Below are 19,785 nucleotides of genomic sequence, written 5' to 3'. Positions count from 1 at the left end.
GTCACCACCATGTAACTTATAGGGCAGGAACAGCACAGTTTTCAAAACGTGTTTTTCAGCCCGAAATAAACGCTTTTTCTCAGCCCTTAGATTCGCAGTGTAACTGCCTGGCTCAGAAGAGCACATTGAGTCAGCCCTTAACCCCAGTGCTCAGAAATTGTCAAATCGTGTTTTTCAGCAGAAATAAACACGTTTTGGCAACTTTGGTCACCACCATGTAACTTTTAGGGCAGGAACAACACAGTTTTCAAAACGTGTTTTTCAGCCCGAAATAAACGCGTTTTGTCAGCCCTTAGAATCGCTGTGTAACTGCCTGGCTCAGAAGAGCACATTGAGTCAGCCCTTAACCCCAGTGTACAGAAATTGTCAAAATGTGTTTTTCAGCAGAAATAAACATGTTTTGGCAACTTTGGTAACCCCCATGTAACTTATAGGGTAGGAACAACACAGTTTTCAAAACGTGTTTTTCAGCCCGAAATAAACGCTTTTTCTCAGCCCTTAGATTCGCAGTGTAACTGCCTGGCACAGAAGAGCACATTGAGTCAGCCCTTAACCCCAGTGCTCAGAAATTGTCAAAACGTGTTTTTCAGCAGAAATAAAGACGTTTTGGCAACTTTGGTCACCACCATGTAACTTATAGGGCAGGAACAGCACAGTTTTCAAAACGTGTTTTTCAGCCCGAAATAAACGCGTTTTGTCAGCCCTTAGAATCGCTGTGTAACTGCCTGGCTCAGAAGAGCACATTGAGTCAGCCCTTAACCCCAGTGTACAGAAATTGTCAAAACGTGTTTTTCAGCAGAAATAAACATGTTTTGGCAACTTTGGTAACCCCCATGTAACTTATAGGGTAGGAACAACACAGTTTTCAAAACGTGTTTTTCAGCCCGAAATAAACGCTTTTTCTCAGCCCTTAGATTCGCAGTGTAACTGCCTGGCTCAGAAGAGCACATTGAGTCAGCCCTTAACCCCAGTGCTCAGAAATTGTCAAAACGTGTTTTTCAGCAGAAATAAAGACGTTTTGGCAACTTTGGTCACCACCATGTAACTTATAGGGCAGGAACAGCACAGTTTTCAAAACGTGTTTTTCAGCCCGAAATAAACGCGTTTTGTCAGCCCTTAGAATCGCAGTGTAACTGCCTGGCTCAGAAGAGCACATTGAGTCAGCCCTTAACCCCAGTGTACAGAAATTGTCAAAACGTGTTTTTCAGCAGAAATAAACATGTTTTGGCAACTTTGGTAACCCCCATGTAACTTATAGGGTAGGAACAACACAGTTTTCAAAACGTGTTTTTCAGCCCGAAATAAACGCTTTTTCTCAGCCCTTAGATTCGCAGTGTAACTGCCTGGCTCAGAAGAGCACACTGAGTCAGCCCTTAACCCCAGTGCTCAGAAATTGTCAAAACGTGTTTTTCAGCAGAAATAAACATGTTTTGGCAACTTTGGTAACCCCCATGTAACTTATAGGGTAGGAACAACACAGTTTTCAAAACGTGTTTTTCAGCCCGAAATAAACGCGTTTTGTCAGCCCTTAGAATCGCTGTGTAACTGCCTGGCTCAGAAGAGCACATTGAGTCAGCCCTTAACCCCAGTGTACAGAAATTGTCAAAATGTGTTTTTCAGCAGAAATAAACACGTTTTGGCAACTTTGGTCAACACCATGTAACTTACAGGGCAGGAACAGCACAGTTTTCAAAACGTGTTTTTCAGCCCGAAATAAACGCTTTTTCTCAGCCCTTAGATTCGCAGTGTAACTGCCTGGCTCAGAAGAGCACATTGAGTCAGCCCTTAACCCCAGTGTACAGAAATTGTCAAAACGTGTTTTTCAGCAGAAATAAACATGTTTTGGCAACTTTGGTAACCCCCATGTAACTTATAGGGCAGGAACAACACAGTTTTCAAAACGTGTTTTTCAGCCCGAAATAAACGCGTTTTGTCAGCCCTTAGAATCGCTGTGTAACTGCCTGGCTCAGAAGAGCACATTGAGTCAGCACTTAACCCCAGTGTACAGAAATTGTCAAAATGTGTTTTTCAGCAGAAATAAACACGTTTTGGCAACTTTGGTCACCACCATGTAACTTACAGGGCAGGAACAGCACAGTTTTCAAAACGTGTTTTTCAGCCCGAAATAAACGCTTTTTCTCAGCCCTTAGATTCGCAGTGTAACTGCCAGGCTCAGAAGAGCACATTGAGTCAGCCCTTAACCCCAGTGCTCAGAAATTGTCAAAACGTGTTTTTCAGCAGAAATAAAGACGTTTTGGCAACTTTGGTCACCACCATGTAACTTATAGGGCAGGAACAGCACAGTTTTCAAAACGTGTTTTTCAGCCCGAAATAAACGCGTTTTGTCAGCCCTTAGAATCGCAGTGTAACTGCCTTGCTCAGAAGAGCACATTGAGTCAGCCCTTAACCCCAGTTTACAGAAATTGTCAAAACGTGTTTTTCAGCAGAAATAAACATGTTTTGGCAACTTTGGTAACCCCCATGTAACTTATAGGGTAGGAACAACACAGTTTTCAAAACGTGTTTTTCAGCCCGAAATAAACGCTTTTTCTCAGCCCTTAGATTCGCAGTGTAACTGCCTGGCTCAGAAGAGCACACTGAGTCAGCCCTTAACCCCAGTGTGCAGAAATTGTCAAATCGTGTTTTTCAGCAGAAATAAACACGTTTTGGCAACTTTGGTAACCACCATGTAACTTTTAGGGCAGGAACAACACAGTTTTCAAAACGTGTTTTTCAGCCCGAAATAAACGCGTTTTGTCAGCCCTTAGAATCGCTGTGTAACTGCCTGGCTCAGAAGAGCACATTGAGTCAGCCCTTAACCCCAGTGTGCAGAAATTGTCAAAACGTGTTTTTCAGCAGAAATAAAGACGTTTTGGCAACTTTGGTCACCACCATGTAACTTATAGGGCAGGAACAGCACAGTTTTCAAAACGTGTTTTTCAGCCCGAAATAAACGCGTTTTGTCAGCCCTTAGAATCGCAGTGTAACTGCCTGACTCAGAAGAGCACATTGAGTCAGCCCTTAACCCCAGTGTACAGAAATTGTCAAAACGTGTTTTTCAGCAGAAATAAACATGTTTTGGCAACTTTGGTAACCCCCATGTAACTTATAGGGTAGGAACAACACAGTTTTCAAAACGTGTTTTTCAGCCCGAAATAAACGCTTTTTCTCAGCCCTTAGATTCGCAGTGTAACTGCCTGGCTCAGAAGAGCACACTGAGTCAGCCCTTAACCCCAGTGCTCAGAAATTGTCAAAACGTGTTTTTCAGCAGAAATAAACATGTTTTGGCAACTTTGATCACCACCATGTAACTTATAGGGCAGGAACAGCACAGTTTTCAAAACGTGTTTTTCAGCCCGAAATAAACGCTTTTTCTCAGCCCTTAGATTCGCAGTGTAACTGCCTGGCTCAGAAGAGCACATTGAGTCAGCCCTTAACCCCAGTGCTCAGAAATTGTCAAAACGTGTTTTTCAGCAGAAATAAAGACGTTTTGGCAACTTTGGTCACCACCATGTAACTTATAGGGCAGGAACAGCACAGTTTTCAAAACGTGTTTTTCAGCCCGAAATAAACGCGTTTTGTCAGCCCTTAGAATCGCAGTGTAACTGCCTGGCTCAGAAGAGCACATTGAGTCAGCCCTTAACCCCAGTGTACAGAAATTGTCAAAACGTGTTTTTCAGCAGAAATAAACATGTTTTGGCAACTTTGGTAACCCCCATGTAACTTATAGGGCAGGAACAACACAGTTTTCAAAACGTGTTTTTCGGCCCGAAATAAACGCGTTTTGTCAGCCCTTAGAATCGCTGTGTAACTGCCTGGCTCAGAAGAGCACATTGAGTCAGCCCTTAACCCCAGTGTACAGAAATTGTCAAAACGTGTTTTTCAGCTGAAATAAACATGTTTTGGCAACTTTGGTAACCCCCATGTAACTTATAGGGTAGGAACAACACAGTTTTCAAAACGTGTTTTTCAGCCCGAAATAAACGCTTTTTCTCAGCCCTTAGATTCGCAGTGTAACTGCCTGGCTCAGAAGAGCAGATTGAGTCAGCCCTTAACCCCAGTGCTCAGAAATTGTCAAAACGTGTTTTTCAGCAGAAATAAAGACGTTTTGGCAACTTTGGTCACCACCATGTAACTTATAGGGCAGGAACAACACAGTTTTCAAAACGTGTTTTTCAGCCCGAAATAAACGCGTTTTGTCAGCCTTTAGAATTGCTGTGTAACTGCCTGGCTCAGAAGAGCACATTGAGTCAGCCCTTAACCCCAGTGTACAGAAATTGTCAAAACGTGTTTTTCAGCAGAAATAAACATGTTTTGGCAACTTTGTTAACCCCCGTGTAACTTATAGGGCAGGAACAACACAGTTTTCAAAACGTGTTTTTCAGCCCGAAATAAACGCTTTTTCTCAGCCCTTAGATTCGCAGTGTAACTGCCTGGCTCAGAAGAGCACATTGAGTCAGCCCTTAACCCCAGTGCTCAGAAATTGTCAAAACGTGTTTTTCAGCAGAAATAAAGACGTTTTGGCAACTTTGGTCACCACCATGTAACTTATAGGGCAGGAACAGCACAGTTTTCAAAACGTGTTTTTCAGCCCGAAATAAACGCTTTTTCTCAGCCCTTAGATTCGCAGTGTAACTGCCTGGCTCAGAAGAGCACATTGAGTCAGCCCTTAACCCCAGTGCTCAGAAATTGTCAAATCGTGTTTTTCAGCAGAAATAAACACGTTTTGGCAACTTTGGTCACCACCATGTAACTTTTAGGGCAGGAACAACACAGTTTTCAAAACGTGTTTTTCAGCCCGAAATAAACGCGTTTTGTCAGCCCTTAGAATCGCTGTGTAACTGCCTGGCTCAGAAGAGCACATTGAGTCAGCCCTTAACCCCAGTGTACAGAAATTGTCAAAATGTGTTTTTCAGCAGAAATAAACATGTTTTGGCAACTTTGGTAACCCCCATGTAACTTATAGGGTAGGAACAACACAGTTTTCAAAACGTGTTTTTCAGCCCGAAATAAACGCTTTTTCTCAGCCCTTAGATTCGCAGTGTAACTGCCTGGCACAGAAGAGCACATTGAGTCAGCCCTTAACCCCAGTGCTCAGAAATTGTCAAAACGTGTTTTTCAGCAGAAATAAAGACGTTTTGGCAACTTTGGTCACCACCATGTAACTTATAGGGCAGGAACAGCACAGTTTTCAAAACGTGTTTTTCAGCCCGAAATAAACGCGTTTTGTCAGCCCTTAGAATCGCTGTGTAACTGCCTGGCTCAGAAGAGCACATTGAGTCAGCCCTTAACCCCAGTGTACAGAAATTGTCAAAACGTGTTTTTCAGCAGAAATAAACATGTTTTGGCAACTTTGGTAACCCCCATGTAACTTATAGGGTAGGAACAACACAGTTTTCAAAACGTGTTTTTCAGCCCGAAATAAACGCTTTTTCTCAGCCCTTAGATTCGCAGTGTAACTGCCTGGCTCAGAAGAGCACATTGAGTCAGCCCTTAACCCCAGTGCTCAGAAATTGTCAAAACGTGTTTTTCAGCAGAAATAAACATGTTTTGGCAACTTTGGTAACCCCCGTGTAACTTATAGGGTAGGAACAACACAGTTTTCAAAACGTGTTTTTCAGCCCGAAATAAACGCTTTTTCTCAGCCCTTAGATTCGCAGTGTAACTGCCTGGCTCAGAAGAGCACATTGAGTCAGCCCTTAACCCCAGTGCTCAGAAATTGTCAAAACGTGTTTTTCAGCAGAAATAAAGACGTTTTGGCAACTTTGGTCACCACCATGTAACTTATAGGGCAGGAACAGCACAGTTTTCAAAACGTGTTTTTCAGCCCGAAATAAACGCTTTTTCTCAGCCCTTAGATTCGCAGTGTAACTGCCTGGCTCAGAAGAGCACATTGAGTCAGCCCTTAACCCCAGTGCTCAGAAATTGTCAAATCGTGTTTTTCAGCAGAAATAAACATGTTTTGGCAACTTTGGTCACCACCATGTAACTTATAGGGCAGGAACAACACAGTTTTCAAAACGTGTTTTTCAGCCCGAAATAAACGCGTTTTGTCAGCCCTTAGAATCGCTGTGTAACTGCCTGGCTCAGAAGAGCACATTGAGTCAGCCCTTAACCCCAGTGCTCAGAAATTGTCAAAACGTGTTTTTCAGCAGAAATAAAGACGTTTTGGCAACTTTGGTCACCACCATGTAACTTACAGGGCAGGAACAGCACAGTTTTCAAAACGTGTTTTTCAGCCCGAAATAAACGCTTTTTCTCAGCCCTTAGATTCGCAGTGTAACTGCCTGGCTCAGAAGAGCACATTGAGTCAGCCCTTAACCCCAGTGCTCAGAAATTGTCAAAACGTGTTTTTCAGCAGAAATAAAGACGTTTTGGCAACTTTGGTCACCACCATGTAACTTATAGGGCAGGAACAGCACAGTTTTCAAAACGTGTTTTTCAGCCCGAAATAAACGCGTTTTGTCAGCCCTTAGAATCGCAGTGTAACTGCCTGGCTCAGAAGAGCACATTGAATCAGCCCTTAACCCCAGTTTACAGAAATTGTCAAAACGTGTTTTTCAGCAGAAATAAACATGTTTTGGCAACTTTGGTAACCCCCATGTAACTTATAGGGTAGGAACAACACAGTTTTCAAAACGTGTTTTTCAGCCCGAAATAAACGCTTTTTCTCAGCCCTTAGATTCGCAGTGTAACTGCCTGGCTCAGAAGAGCACACTGAGTCAGCCCTTAACCCCAGTGCTCAGAAATTGTCAAAACGTGTTTTTCAGCAGAAATAAACATGTTTTGGCAACTTTGGTCACCACCATGTAACTTATAGGGCAGGAACAGCACAGTTTTCAAAACGTGTTTTTCAGCCCGAAATAAACGCGTTTTGTCAGCCCTTAGAATCGCAGTGTAACTGCCTGGCTCAGAAGAGCACATTGAGTCAGCCCTTAACCCCAGTGTACAGAAATTGTCAAAACGTGTTTTTCAGCAGAAATAAACATGTTTTGGCAACTTTGGTAACCCCCATGTAACTTATAGGGTAGGAACAACACAGTTTTCAAACGTGTTTTTCAGCCCGAAATAAACGCTTTTTCTCAGCCCTTAGATTCGCAGTGTAACTGCCTGGCTCAGAAGAGCACACTGAGTCAGCCCTTAACCCCAGTGCTCAGAAATTGTCAAAACGTGTTTTTCAGCAGAAATAAACATGTTTTGGCAACTTTGGTCACCACCATGTAACTTATAGGGCAGGAACAACACAGTTTTCAAAACGTGTTTTTCAGCCCGAAACAAACGCGTTTTGTCAGCCCTTAGAATCGCTGTGTAACTGCCTGGCTCAGAAGAGCACATTGAGTCAGCCCTTAACCCCAGTGCTCAGAAATTGTCAAATCGTGTTTTTCAGCAGAAATAAACACGTTTTGGCAACTTTGGTCACCACCATGTAACTTTTAGGGCAGGAACAACACAGTTTTCAAAACGTGTTTTTCAGCCCGAAATAAACGCGTTTTGTCAGCCCTTAGAATCGCTGTGTAACTGCCTGGCTCAGAAGAGCACATTGAGTCAGCCCTTAACCCCAGTGTACAGAAATTGTCAAAATGTGTTTTTCAGCAGAAATAAACATGTTTTGGCAACTTTGGTAACCTCCATGTAACTTATAGGGTAGGAACAACACAGTTTTCAAAACGTGTTTTTCAGCCCGAAATAAACGCTTTTTCTCAGCCCTTAGATTCGCAGTGTAACTGCCTGGCACAGAAGAGCACATTGAGTCAGCCCTTAACCCCAGTGCTCAGAAATTGTCAAAACGTGTTTTTCAGCAGAAATAAAGACGTTTTGGCAACTTTGGTCACCACCATGTAACTTATAGGGCAGGAACAGCACAGTTTTCAAAACGTGTTTTTCAGCCCGAAATAAACGCGTTTTGTCAGCCCTTAGAATCGCTGTGTAACTGCCTGGCTCAGAAGAGCACATTGAGTCAGCCCTTAACCCCAGTGTACAGAAATTGTCAAAATGTGTTTTTCAGCAGAAATAAACATGTTTTGGCAACTTTGGTAACCTCCATGTAACTTATAGGGTAGGAACAACACAGTTTTCAAAACGTGTTTTTCAGCCCGAAATAAACGCTTTTTCTCAGCCCTTAGATTCGCAGTGTAACTGCCTGGCACAGAAGAGCACATTGAGTCAGCCCTTAACCCCAGTGCTCAGAAATTGTCAAAACGTGTTTTTCAGCAGAAATAAAGACGTTTTGGCAACTTTGGTCACCACCATGTAACTTATAGGCAGGAACAGCACAGTTTTCAAAACGTGTTTTTCAGCCCGAAATAAACGCGTTTTGTCAGCCCTTAGAATCGCAGTGTAACTGCCTGGCTCAGAAGAGCACATTGAGTCAGCCCTTAACCCCAGTGTACAGAAATTGTCAAAACGTGTTTTTCAGCAGAAATAAACATGTTTTGGCAACTTTGGTAACCCCCATGTAACTTATAGGGTAGGAACAACACAGTTTTCAAAACGTGTTTTTCAGCCCGAAATAAACGCTTTTTCTCAGCCCTTAGATTCGCAGTGTAACTGCCTGGCTCAGAAGAGCACACTGAGTCAGCCCTTAACCCCAGTGCTCAGAAATTGTCAAAACGTGTTTTTCAGCAGAAATAAACATGTTTTGGCAACTTTGGTCACCACCATGTAACTTATAGGGCAGGAACAGCACAGTTTTCAAAACGTGTTTTTCAGCCCGAAATAAACGCGTTTTGTCAGCCCTTAGAATCGCAGTGTAACTGCCTGGCTCAGAAGAGCACATTGAGTCAGCCCTTAACCCCAGTGTACAGAAATTGTCAAAACGTGTTTTTCAGCAGAAATAAACATGTTTTGGCAACTTTGGTAACCCCCATGTAACTTATAGGGTAGGAACAACACAGTTTTCAAAACGTGTTTTTCAGCCCGAAATAAACGCTTTTTCTCAGCCCTTAGATTCGCAGTGTAACTGCCTGGCTCAGAAGAGCACACTGAGTCAGCCCTTAACCCCAGTGCTCAGAAATTGTCAAAACGTGTTTTTCAGCAGAAATAAACACGTTTTGGCAACTTTGGTCACCACCATGTAACTTATAGGGCAGGAACAACACAGTTTTCAAAACGTGTTTTTCAGCCCGAAATAAACGCGTTTTGTCAGCCCTTAGAATCGCTGTGTAACTGCCTGGCTCAGAAGAGCACATTGAGTCAGCACTTAACCCCAGTGTACAGAAATTGTCAAAATGTGTTTTTCAGCAGAAATAAACACGTTTTGGCAACTTTGGTCACCACCATGTAACTTTTAGGGCAGGAACAACACAGTTTTCAAAACGTGTTTTTCAGCCCGAAATAAACGCGTTTTGTCAGCCCTTAGAATCGCTGTGTAACTGCCTGGCTCAGAAGAGCACATTGAGTCAGCCCTTAACCCCACTGTGCAGAAATTGTCAAAACGTGTTTTTCAGCAGAAATAAAGACGTTTTGGCAACTTTGGTCACCACCATGTAACTTATAGGGCAGGAACAGCACAGTTTTCAAAACGTGTTTTTCAGCCCGAAATAAACGCGTTTTGTCAGCCCTTAGAATCGCAGTGTAACTGCCTGGCTCAGAAGAGCACATTGAGTCAGCCCTTAACCCCAGTGTACAGAAATTGTCAAAACGTGTTTTTCAGCAGAAATAAACATGTTTTGGCAACTTTGGTAACCCCCATGTAACTTATAGGGTAGGAACAACACAGTTTTCAAAACGTGTTTTTCAGCCCGAAATAAACGCTTTTTCTCAGCCCTTAGATTCGCAGTGTAACTGCCTGGCTCAGAAGAGCACACTGAGTCAGCCCTTAACCCCAGTGCTCAGAAATTGTCAAAACGTGTTTTTCAGCAGAAATAAACATGTTTTGGCAACTTTGGTCACCACCATGTAACTTATAGGGCAGGAACAGCACAGTTTTCAAAACGTGTTTTTCAGCCCGAAATAAACGCTTTTTCTCAGCCCTTAGATTCGCAGTGTAACTGCCTGGCTCAGAAGAGCACATTGAGTCAGCCCTTAACCCCAGTGCTCAGAAATTGTCAAAACGTGTTTTTCAGCAGAAATAAAGACGTTTTGGCAACTTTGGTCACCACCATGTAACTTATAGGGCAGGAACAGCACAGTTTTCAAAACGTGTTTTTCAGCCCGAAATAAACGCGTTTTGTCAGCCCTTAGAATCGCAGTGTAACTGCCTGGCTCAGAAGAGCACATTGAGTCAGCCCTTAACCCCAGTGTACAGAAATTGTCAAAACGTGTTTTTCAGCAGAAATAAACATGTTTTGGCAACTTTGGTAACCCCCATGTAACTTATAGGGCAGGAACAACACAGTTTTCAAAACGTGTTTTTCGGCCCGAAATAAACGCGTTTTGTCAGCCCTTAGAATCGCTGTGTAACTGCCTGGCTCAGAAGAGCACATTGAGTCAGCCCTTAACCCCAGTGTACAGAAATTGTCAAAACGTGTTTTTCAGCTGAAATAAACATGTTTTGGCAACTTTGGTAACCCCCATGTAACTTATAGGGTAGGAACAACACAGTTTTCAAAACGTGTTTTTCAGCCCGAAATAAACGCTTTTTCTCAGCCCTTAGATTCGCAGTGTAACTGCCTGGCTCAGAAGAGCAGATTGAGTCAGCCCTTAACCCCAGTGCTCAGAAATTGTCAAAACGTGTTTTTCAGCAGAAATAAAGACGTTTTGGCAACTTTGGTCACCACCATGTAACTTATAGGGCAGGAACAACACAGTTTTCAAAACGTGTTTTTCAGCCCGAAATAAACGCGTTTTGTCAGCCTTTAGAATTGCTGTGTAACTGCCTGGCTCAGAAGAGCACATTGAGTCAGCCCTTAACCCCAGTGTACAGAAATTGTCAAAACGTGTTTTTCAGCAGAAATAAACATGTTTTGGCAACTTTGGAAACCCCCGTGTAACTTATAGGGCAGGAACAACACAGTTTTCAAAACGTGTTTTTCAGCCCGAAATAAACGCTTTTTCTCAGCCCTTAGATTCGCAGTGTAACTGCCTGGCTCAGAAGAGCAGATTGAGTCAGCCCTTAACCCCAGTGCTCAGAAATTGTCAAAACGTGTTTTTCAGCAGAAATAAAGACGTTTTGGCAACTTTGGTCACCACCATGTAACTTATAGGGCAGGAACAGCACAGTTTTCAAAACGTGTTTTTCAGCCCGAAATAAACGCTTTTTCTCAGCCCTTAGATTTGCAGTGTAACTGCCTGGCTCAGAAGAGCACATTGAGTCAGCCCTTAACCCCAGTGCTCAGAAATTGTCAAATCGTGTTTTTCAGCAGAAATAAACACGTTTTGGCAACTTTGGTCACCACCATGTAACTTTTAGGGCAGGAACAACACAGTTTTCAAAACGTGTTTTTCAGCCTGAAATAAACGCGTTTTGTCAGCCCTTAGAATCGCAGTGTAACTGCCTGGCTCAGAAGAGCAGATTGAGTCAGCCCTTAACCCCAGTGCTCAGAAATTGTCAAAACGTGTTTTTCAGCAGAAATAAAGACGTTTTGGCAACTTTGGTCACCACCATGTAACTTATAGGGCAGGAACAGCACAGTTTTCAAAACGTGTTTTTCAGCCCGAAATAAACGCTTTTTCTCAGCCCTTAGAATCGCAGTGTAACTGCCTGGCTCAGAAGAGCACATTGAGTCAGCCCTTAACCCCAGTGCTCAGAAATTGTCAAATCGTGTTTTTCAGCAGAAATAAACACGTTTTGGCAACTTTGGTCACCACCATGTAACTTTTAGGGCAGGAACAACACAGTTTTCAAAACGTGTTTTTCAGCCCGAAATAAACGCGTTTTGTCAGCCCTTAGAATCGCTGTGTAACTGCCTGGCTCAGAAGAGCACATTGAGTCAGCCCTTAACCCCAGTGTACAGAAATTGTCAAAATGTGTTTTTCAGCAGAAATAAACATGTTTTGGCAACTTTGGTAACCCCCATGTAACTTATAGGGTAGGAACAACACAGTTTTCAAAACGTGTTTTTCAGCCCGAAATAAACGCTTTTTCTCAGCCCTTAGATTCGCAGTGTAACTGCCTGGCACAGAAGAGCACATTGAGTCAGCCCTTAACCCCAGTGTACAGAAATTGTCAAAACGTGTTTTTCAGCAGAAATAAACATGTTTTGGCAACTTTGGTAACCCCCATGTAACTTATAGGGTAGGAACAACACAGTTTTCAAAACGTGTTTTTCAGCCCGAAATAAACGCTTTTTCTCAGCCCTTAGATTCGCAGTGTAACTGCCTGGCTCAGAAGAGCACATTGAGTCAGCCCTTAACCCCAGTGCTCAGAAATTGTCAAAACGTGTTTTTCAGCAGAAATAAAGACGTTTTGGCAACTTTGGTCACCACCATGTAACTTATAGGGCAGGAACAGCACAGTTTTCAAAACGTGTTTTTCAGCCCGAAATAAACGCGTTTTGTCAGCCCTTAGAATCGCAGTGTAACTGCCTGGCTCAGAAGAGCACATTGAGTCAGCCCTTAACCCCAGTGTACAGAAATTGTCAAAACGTGTTTTTCAGCAGAAATAAACATGTTTTGGCAACTTTGGTAACCCCCGTGTAACTTATAGGGCAGGAACAACACAGTTTTCAAAACGTGTTTTTCAGCCCGAAATAAACGCTTTTTCTCAGCCCTTAGATTCGCAGTGTAACTGCCTGGCTCAGAAGAGCACATTGAGTCAGCCCTTAACCCCAGTGCTCAGAAATTGTCAAAACGTGTTTTTCAGCAGAAATAAAGACGTTTTGGCAACTTTGGTCACCACCATGTAACTTATAGGGCAGGAACAGCACAGTTTTCAAAACGTGTTTTTCAGCCCGAAATAAACGCTTTTTCTCAGCCCTTAGATTCGCAGTGTAACTGCCTGGCTCAGAAGAGCACATTGAGTCAGCCCTTAACCCCAGTGCTCAGAAATTGTCAAATCGTGTTTTTCAGCAGAAATAAACACGTTTTGGCAACTTTGGTCACCACCATGTAACTTTTAGGGCAGGAACAACACAGTTTTCAAAACGTGTTTTTCAGCCCGAAATAAACGCGTTTTGTCAGCCCTTAGAATCGCTGTGTAACTGCCTGGCTCAGAAGAGCACATTGAGTCAGCCCTTAACCCCAGTGTACAGAAATTGTCAAAATGTGTTTTTCAGCAGAAATAAACATGTTTTGGCAACTTTGGTAACCCCCATGTAACTTATAGGGTAGGAACAACACAGTTTTCAAAACGTGTTTTTCAGCCCGAAATAAACGCTTTTTCTCAGCCCTTAGATTCCCAGTGTAACTGCCTGGCACAGAAGAGCACATTGAGTCAGCCCTTAACCCCAGTGCTCAGAAATTGTCAAAACGTGTTTTTCAGCAGAAATAAAGACGTTTTGGCAACTTTGGTCACCACCATGTAACTTATAGGGCAGGAACAGCACAGTTTTCAAAACGTGTTTTTCAGCCCGAAATAAACGCGTTTTGTCAGCCCTTAGAATCGCTGTGTAACTGCCTGGCTCAGAAGAGCACATTGAGTCAGCCCTTAACCCCAGTGTACAGAAATTGTCAAAACGTGTTTTTCAGCAGAAATAAACATGTTTTGGCAACTTTGGTAACCCCCATGTAACTTATAGGGTAGGAACAACACAGTTTTCAAAACGTGTTTTTCAGCCCGAAATAAACGCTTTTTCTCAGCCCTTAGATTCGCAGTGTAACTGCCTGGCTCAGAAGAGCACATTGAGTCAGCCCTTAACCCCAGTGCTCAGAAATTGTCAAAACGTGTTTTTCAGCAGAAATAAAGACGTTTTGGCAACTTTGGTCACCACCATGTAACTTATAGGGCAGGAACAGCACAGTTTTCAAAACGTGTTTTTCAGCCCGAAATAAACGCGTTTTGTCAGCCCTTAGAATCGCAGTGTAACTGCCTGGCTCAGAAGAGCACATTGAGTCAGCCCTTAACCCCAGTGTACAGAAATTGTCAAAACGTGTTTTTCAGCAGAAATAAACATGTTTTGGCAACTTTGGTAACCCCCATGTAACTTATAGGGTAGGAACAACACAGTTTTCAAAACGTGTTTTTCAGCCCGAAATAAACGCTTTTTCTCAGCCCTTAGATTCGCAGTGTAACTGCCTGGCTCAGAAGAGCACACTGAGTCAGCCCTTAACCCCAGTGCTCAGAAATTGTCAAAACGTGTTTTTCAGCAGAAATAAACATGTTTTGGCAACTTTGGTCACCACCATGTAACTTATAGGGCAGGAACAACACAGTTTTCAAAACGTGTTTTTCAGCCCGAAATAAACGCGTTTTGTCAGCCCTTAGAATCGCTGTGTAACTGCCTGGCTCAGAAGAGCACATTGAGTCAGCCCTTAACCCCAGTGCTCAGAAATTGTCAAAACGTGTTTTTCAGCAGAAATAAAGACGTTTTGGCAACTTTGGTCACCACCATGTAACTTACAGGGCAGGAACAGCACAGTTTTCAAAACGTGTTTTTCAGCCCGAAATAAACGCTTTTTCTCAGCCCTTAGATTCGCAGTGTAACTGCCTGGCTCAGAAGAGCACATTGAGTCAGCCCTTAACCCCAGTGCTCAGAAATTGTCAAAACGTGTTTTTCAGCAGAAATAAAGACGTTTTGGCAACTTTGGTCACCACCATGTAACTTATAGGGCAGGAACAGCACAGTTTTCAAAACGTGTTTTTCAGCCCGAAATAAACGCGTTTTGTCAGCCCTTAGAATCGCAGTGTAACTGCCTGGCTCAGAAGAGCACATTGAATCAGCCCTTAACCCCAGTTTACAGAAATTGTCAAAACGTGTTTTTCAGCAGAAATAAACATGTTTTGGCAACTTTGGTAACCCCCATGTAACTTATAGGGTAGGAACAACACAGTTTTCAAAACGTGTTTTTCAGCCCGAAATAAACGCTTTTTCTCAGCCCTTAGATTCGCAGTGTAACTGCCTGGCTCAGAAGAGCACACTGAGTCAGCCCTTAACCCCAGTGCTAAGAAATTGTCAAAACGTGTTTTTCAGCAGAAATAAACATGTTTTGGCAACTTTGGTCACCACCATGTAACTTATAGGGCAGGAACAGCACAGTTTTCAAAACGTGTTTTTCAGCCCGAAATAAACGCGTTTTGTCAGCCCTTAGAATCGCAGTGTAACTGCCTGGCTCAGAAGAGCACATTGAGTCAGCCCTTAACCCCAGTGTACAGAAATTGTCAAAACGTGTTTTTCAGCAGAAATAAACATGTTTTGGCAACTTTGGTAACCCCCATGTAACTTATAGGGTAGGAACAACACAGTTTTCAAAACGTGTTTTTCAGCCCGAAATAAACGCTTTTTCTCAGCCCTTAGATTCGCAGTGTAACTGCCTGGCTCAGAAGAGCACACTGAGTCAGCCCTTAACCCCAGTGCTCAGAAATTGTCAAAACGTGTTTTTCAGCAGAAATAAACATGTTTTGGCAACTTTGGTCACCACCATGTAACTTATAGGGCAGGAACAACACAGTTTTCAAAACGTGTTTTTCAGCCCGAAATAAACGCGTTTTGTCAGCCCTTAGAATCGCTGTGTAACTGCCTGGCTCAGAAGAGCACATTGAGTCAGCACTTAACCCCAGTGTACAGAAATTGTCAAAATGTGTTTTTCAGCAGAAATAAACACGTTTTGGCAACTTTGGTCACCACCATGTAACTTTTAGGGCAGGAACAACACAGTTTTCAAAACGTGTTTTTCAGCCCGAAATAAACGCGTTTTGTCAGCCCTTAGAATCGCTGTGTAACTGCCTGGCTCAGAAGAGCACATTGAGTCAGCCCTTAACCCCAGTGTGCAGAAATTGTCAAAACGTGTTTTTCAGCAGAAATAAAGACGTTTTGGCAACTTTGGTCACCACCATGTAACTTATAGGGCAGGAACAGCACAGTTTTCAAAACGTGTTTTTCAGCCCGAAATAAACGCGTTTTGTCAGCCCTTAGAATCGCAGTGTAACTGCCTGGCTCAGAAGAGCACATTGAGTCAGCCCTTAACCCCAGTGTACAGAAATTGTCAAAACGTGTTTTTCAGCAGAAATAAACATGTTTTGGCAACTTTGGTAACCCCCATGTAACTTATAGGGTAGGAACAACACAGTTTTCAAAACGTGTTTTTCAGCCCGAAATAAACGCTTTTTCTCAGCCCTTAGATTCGCAGTGTAACTGCCTGGCTCAGAAGAGCACATTGAGTCAGCCCTTAACCCCAGTGTGCAGAAATTGTCAAATCGTGTTTTTCAGCAGAAATAAACACGTTTTGGCAACTTTGGTAACCACCATGTAACTTTTAGGGCAGGAACAACACAGTTTTCAAAACGTGTTTTTCAGCCCGAAATAAACGCGTTTTGTCAGCCCTTAGAATCGCTGTGTAACTGCCTGGCTCAGAAGAGCACATTGAGTCAGCCCTTAACCCCAGTGTGCAGAAATTGTCAAAACGTGTTTTTCAGCAGAAATAAAGACGTTTTGGCAACTTTGGTCACCACCATGTAACTTATAGGGCAGGAACAGCACAGTTTTCAAAACGTGTTTTTCAGCCCGAAATAAACGCGTTTTGTCAGCCCTTAGAATCGCAGTGTAACTGCCTGGCTCAGAAGAGCACATTGAGTCAGCCCTTAACCCCAGTGTACAGAAATTGTCAAAACGTGTTTTTCAGCAGAAATAAACATGTTTTGGCAACTTTGGTAACCCCCATGTAACTTATAGGGTAGGAACAACACAGTTTTCAAAACGTGTTTTTCAGCCCGAAATAAACGCTTTTTCTTAGCCCTTAGATTCGCAGTGTAACTGCCTGGCTCAGAAGAGCACACTGAGTCAGCCCTTAACCCCAGTGCTCAGAAATTGTCAAAACGTGTTTTTCAGCCCGAAATAAACGCGTTTTGTCAGCCCTTAGAATCGCAGTGTAACTGCCTGGCTCAGAAGAGCACACTGAGTCAGCCCTTAACCCCAGTGCTCAGAAATTGTCAAAACGTGTTTTTCAGCCCGAAATAAACGCGTTTTGTCAGCCCTTAGAATCGCAGTGTAACTGCCTGGCTCAGAAGAACACATTGAGTCAGCCCTTAACCCCAGTGTACAGAAATTGTCAAAACGTGTTTTTCAGCAGAAATAAACATGTTTTGGCAACTTTGGTAACCCCCATGTAACTTATAGGGTAGGAACAACACAGTTTTCAAAACGTGTTTTTCAGCCCGAAATAAACGCTTTTTCTCAGCCCTTAGATTCGCAGTGTAACTGCCTGGCTCAGAAGAGCACACTGAGTCAGCCCTTAACCCCAGTGCTCAGAAATTGTCAAAACGTGTTTTTCAGCAGAAATAAACATGTTTTGGCAACTTTGGTCACCACCATGTAACTTATAGGGCAGGAACAACACAGTTTTCAAAACGTGTTTTTCAGCCCGAAATAAACGCGTTTTGTCAGCCCTTAGATTCGCAGTGTAACTGCCTGGCTCAGAAGAGCACATTGAGTCAGCCCTTAACCCCAGTGTGCAGAAAATGTCAAATCGTGTTTTTCAGCAGAAATAAACACGTTTTGGCAACTTTGGTAACCACCATGTAACTTTTAGGGCAGGAACAACACAGTTTTCAAAACGTGTTTTTCAGCCCGAAATAAACGCGTTTTGTCAGCCCTTAGAATCGCTATGTAACTGCCTGGCTCAGAAGAGCACATTGAGTCAGCCCTTAACCCCAGTGTACAGAAATTGTCAAAACGTGTTTTTCAGCAGAAATAAACATGTTTTGGCAACTTTGGTAACCCCCATGTAACTTATAGGGTAGGAACAACACAGTTTTCAAAACGTGTTTTTCAGCCCGAAATAAACGCTTTTTCTCAGCCCTTAGATTCGCAGCGTAACTGCCTGGCTCAGAAGAGCACACTGAGTCAGCCCTTAACCCCAGTGCTCAGAAATTGTCAAAACGTGTTTTTCAGCAGAAATAAACACGTTTTGGCAACTTTGGTCACCACCATGTAACTTATAGGGCAGGAACAACACAGTTTTCAAAACGTGTTTTTCAGCCCGAAATAAACGCGTTTTGTCAGCCCTTAGAATCGCTGTGTAACTGCCTGGCTCAGAAGAGCACATTGAGTCAGCACTTAACCCCAGTGTACAGAAATTGTCAAAATGTGTTTTTCAGCAGAAATAAACACGTTTTGGCAACTTTGGTCACCACCATGTAACTTAAAGGGCAGGAACAGCACAGTTTTCAAAACGTGTTTTTCAGCCCGAAATAAACGCTTTTTCTCAGCCCTAAGATTCGCAGTGTAACTGCCTGGCTCAGAAGAGCACATTGAGTCAGCCCTTAACCCCAGTGCTCAGAAATTGTCAAAACGTGTTTTTCAGCAGAAATAAAGACGTTTTGGCAACTTTGGTCACCACCATGTAACTTATAGGGCAGGAACAGCACAGTTTTCAAAACGTGTTTTTCAGCCCGAAATAAACGCGTTTTGTCAGCCCTTAGAATCGCAGTGTAACTGCCTGGCTCAGAAGAGCACATTGAGTCAGCCCTTAACCCCAGTGTACAGAAATTGTCAAAACGTGTTTTTCAGCAGAAATAAACATGTTTTGGCAACTTTGGTAACCCCCATGTAACTTATAGGGTAGGAACAACACAGTTTTCAAAACATGTTTTTCAGCCCGAAATAAACGCTTTTTCTCAGCCCTTAGATTCGCAGTGTAACTGTCTGGCTCAGAAGAGCACACTGAGTCAGCCCTTAACCCCAGTGCTCAGAAATTGTCAAAACGTGTTTTTCAGCAGAAATAAACATGTTTTGGCAACTTTGGTAACCCCCATGTAACTTATAGGGTAGGAACAACACAGTTTTCAAAACGTGTTTTTCAGCCCGAAATAAACGCTTTTTCTCAGCCCTTAGATTCGCAACGTAACTGCCTGGCTCAGAAGAGCACACTGAGTCAGCCCTTAACCCCAGTGCTGAGAAATTGTCAAAACGTGTTTTTCAGCAGAAATAAACATGTTTTGGCAACTTTGGTCACCACCATGTAACTTATAGGGCAGGAACAACACAGTTTTCAAAACGTGTTTTTCAGCACGAAATAAACGCGTTTTGTCAGCCCTTAGAATCGCTGTGTAACTGCCTGGCTCAGAAGAGCACATTGAGTCAGCCCTTAACCCCAGTGTACAGAAATTGTCAAAATGTGTTTTTCAGCAGAAATAAACACGTTTTGGCAACTTTGGTCACCACCATGTAACTTAAAGGGCAGGAACAGCACAGTTTTCAAAACGTGTTTTTCAGCCCGAAATAAACGCTTTTTCTCAGCCCTAAGATTCGCAGTGTAACTGCCTGGCTCAGAAGAGCACATTGAGTCAGCCCTTAACCCCAGTGCTCAGAAATTGTCAAAACGTGTTTTTCAACAGAAATAAAGACGTTTTGGCAACTTTGGTCACCACCATGTAACTTATAGGGCAGGAACAGCACAGTTTTAAAAACGTGTTTTTCAGCCCGAAATAAACGCGTTTTGTCAGCCTTTAGAATCGCTGTGTAACTGCCTGGCTCAGAAGAGCACATTGAGTCAGCCCTTAACCCCAGTGCTCAGAAATTGTCAAAACGTGTTTTTCAGCAGAAATAAAGACGTTTTGGCAACTTTGGTCACCACCATGTAACTTATAGGGCAGGAACAGCACAGTTTTCAAAACGTGTTTTTCAGCCCGAAATAAACGCGTTTTGTCAGCCCTTAGAATCGCAGTGTAACTGCCTGGCTCAGAAGAGCACATTGAGTCAGCCCTTAACCCCAGTGTACAGAAATTGTCAAAACGTGTTTTTCAGCAGAAAT

This window comes from Atractosteus spatula, chromosome 8, assembly GCF_055471065.1.
Source record: "Atractosteus spatula isolate fAtrSpa1 chromosome 8, fAtrSpa1.hap1, whole genome shotgun sequence".
Taxonomy (NCBI): domain Eukaryota; kingdom Metazoa; phylum Chordata; class Actinopteri; order Semionotiformes; family Lepisosteidae; genus Atractosteus; species Atractosteus spatula.
This window is presented reverse-complemented; position numbering follows the sequence as displayed.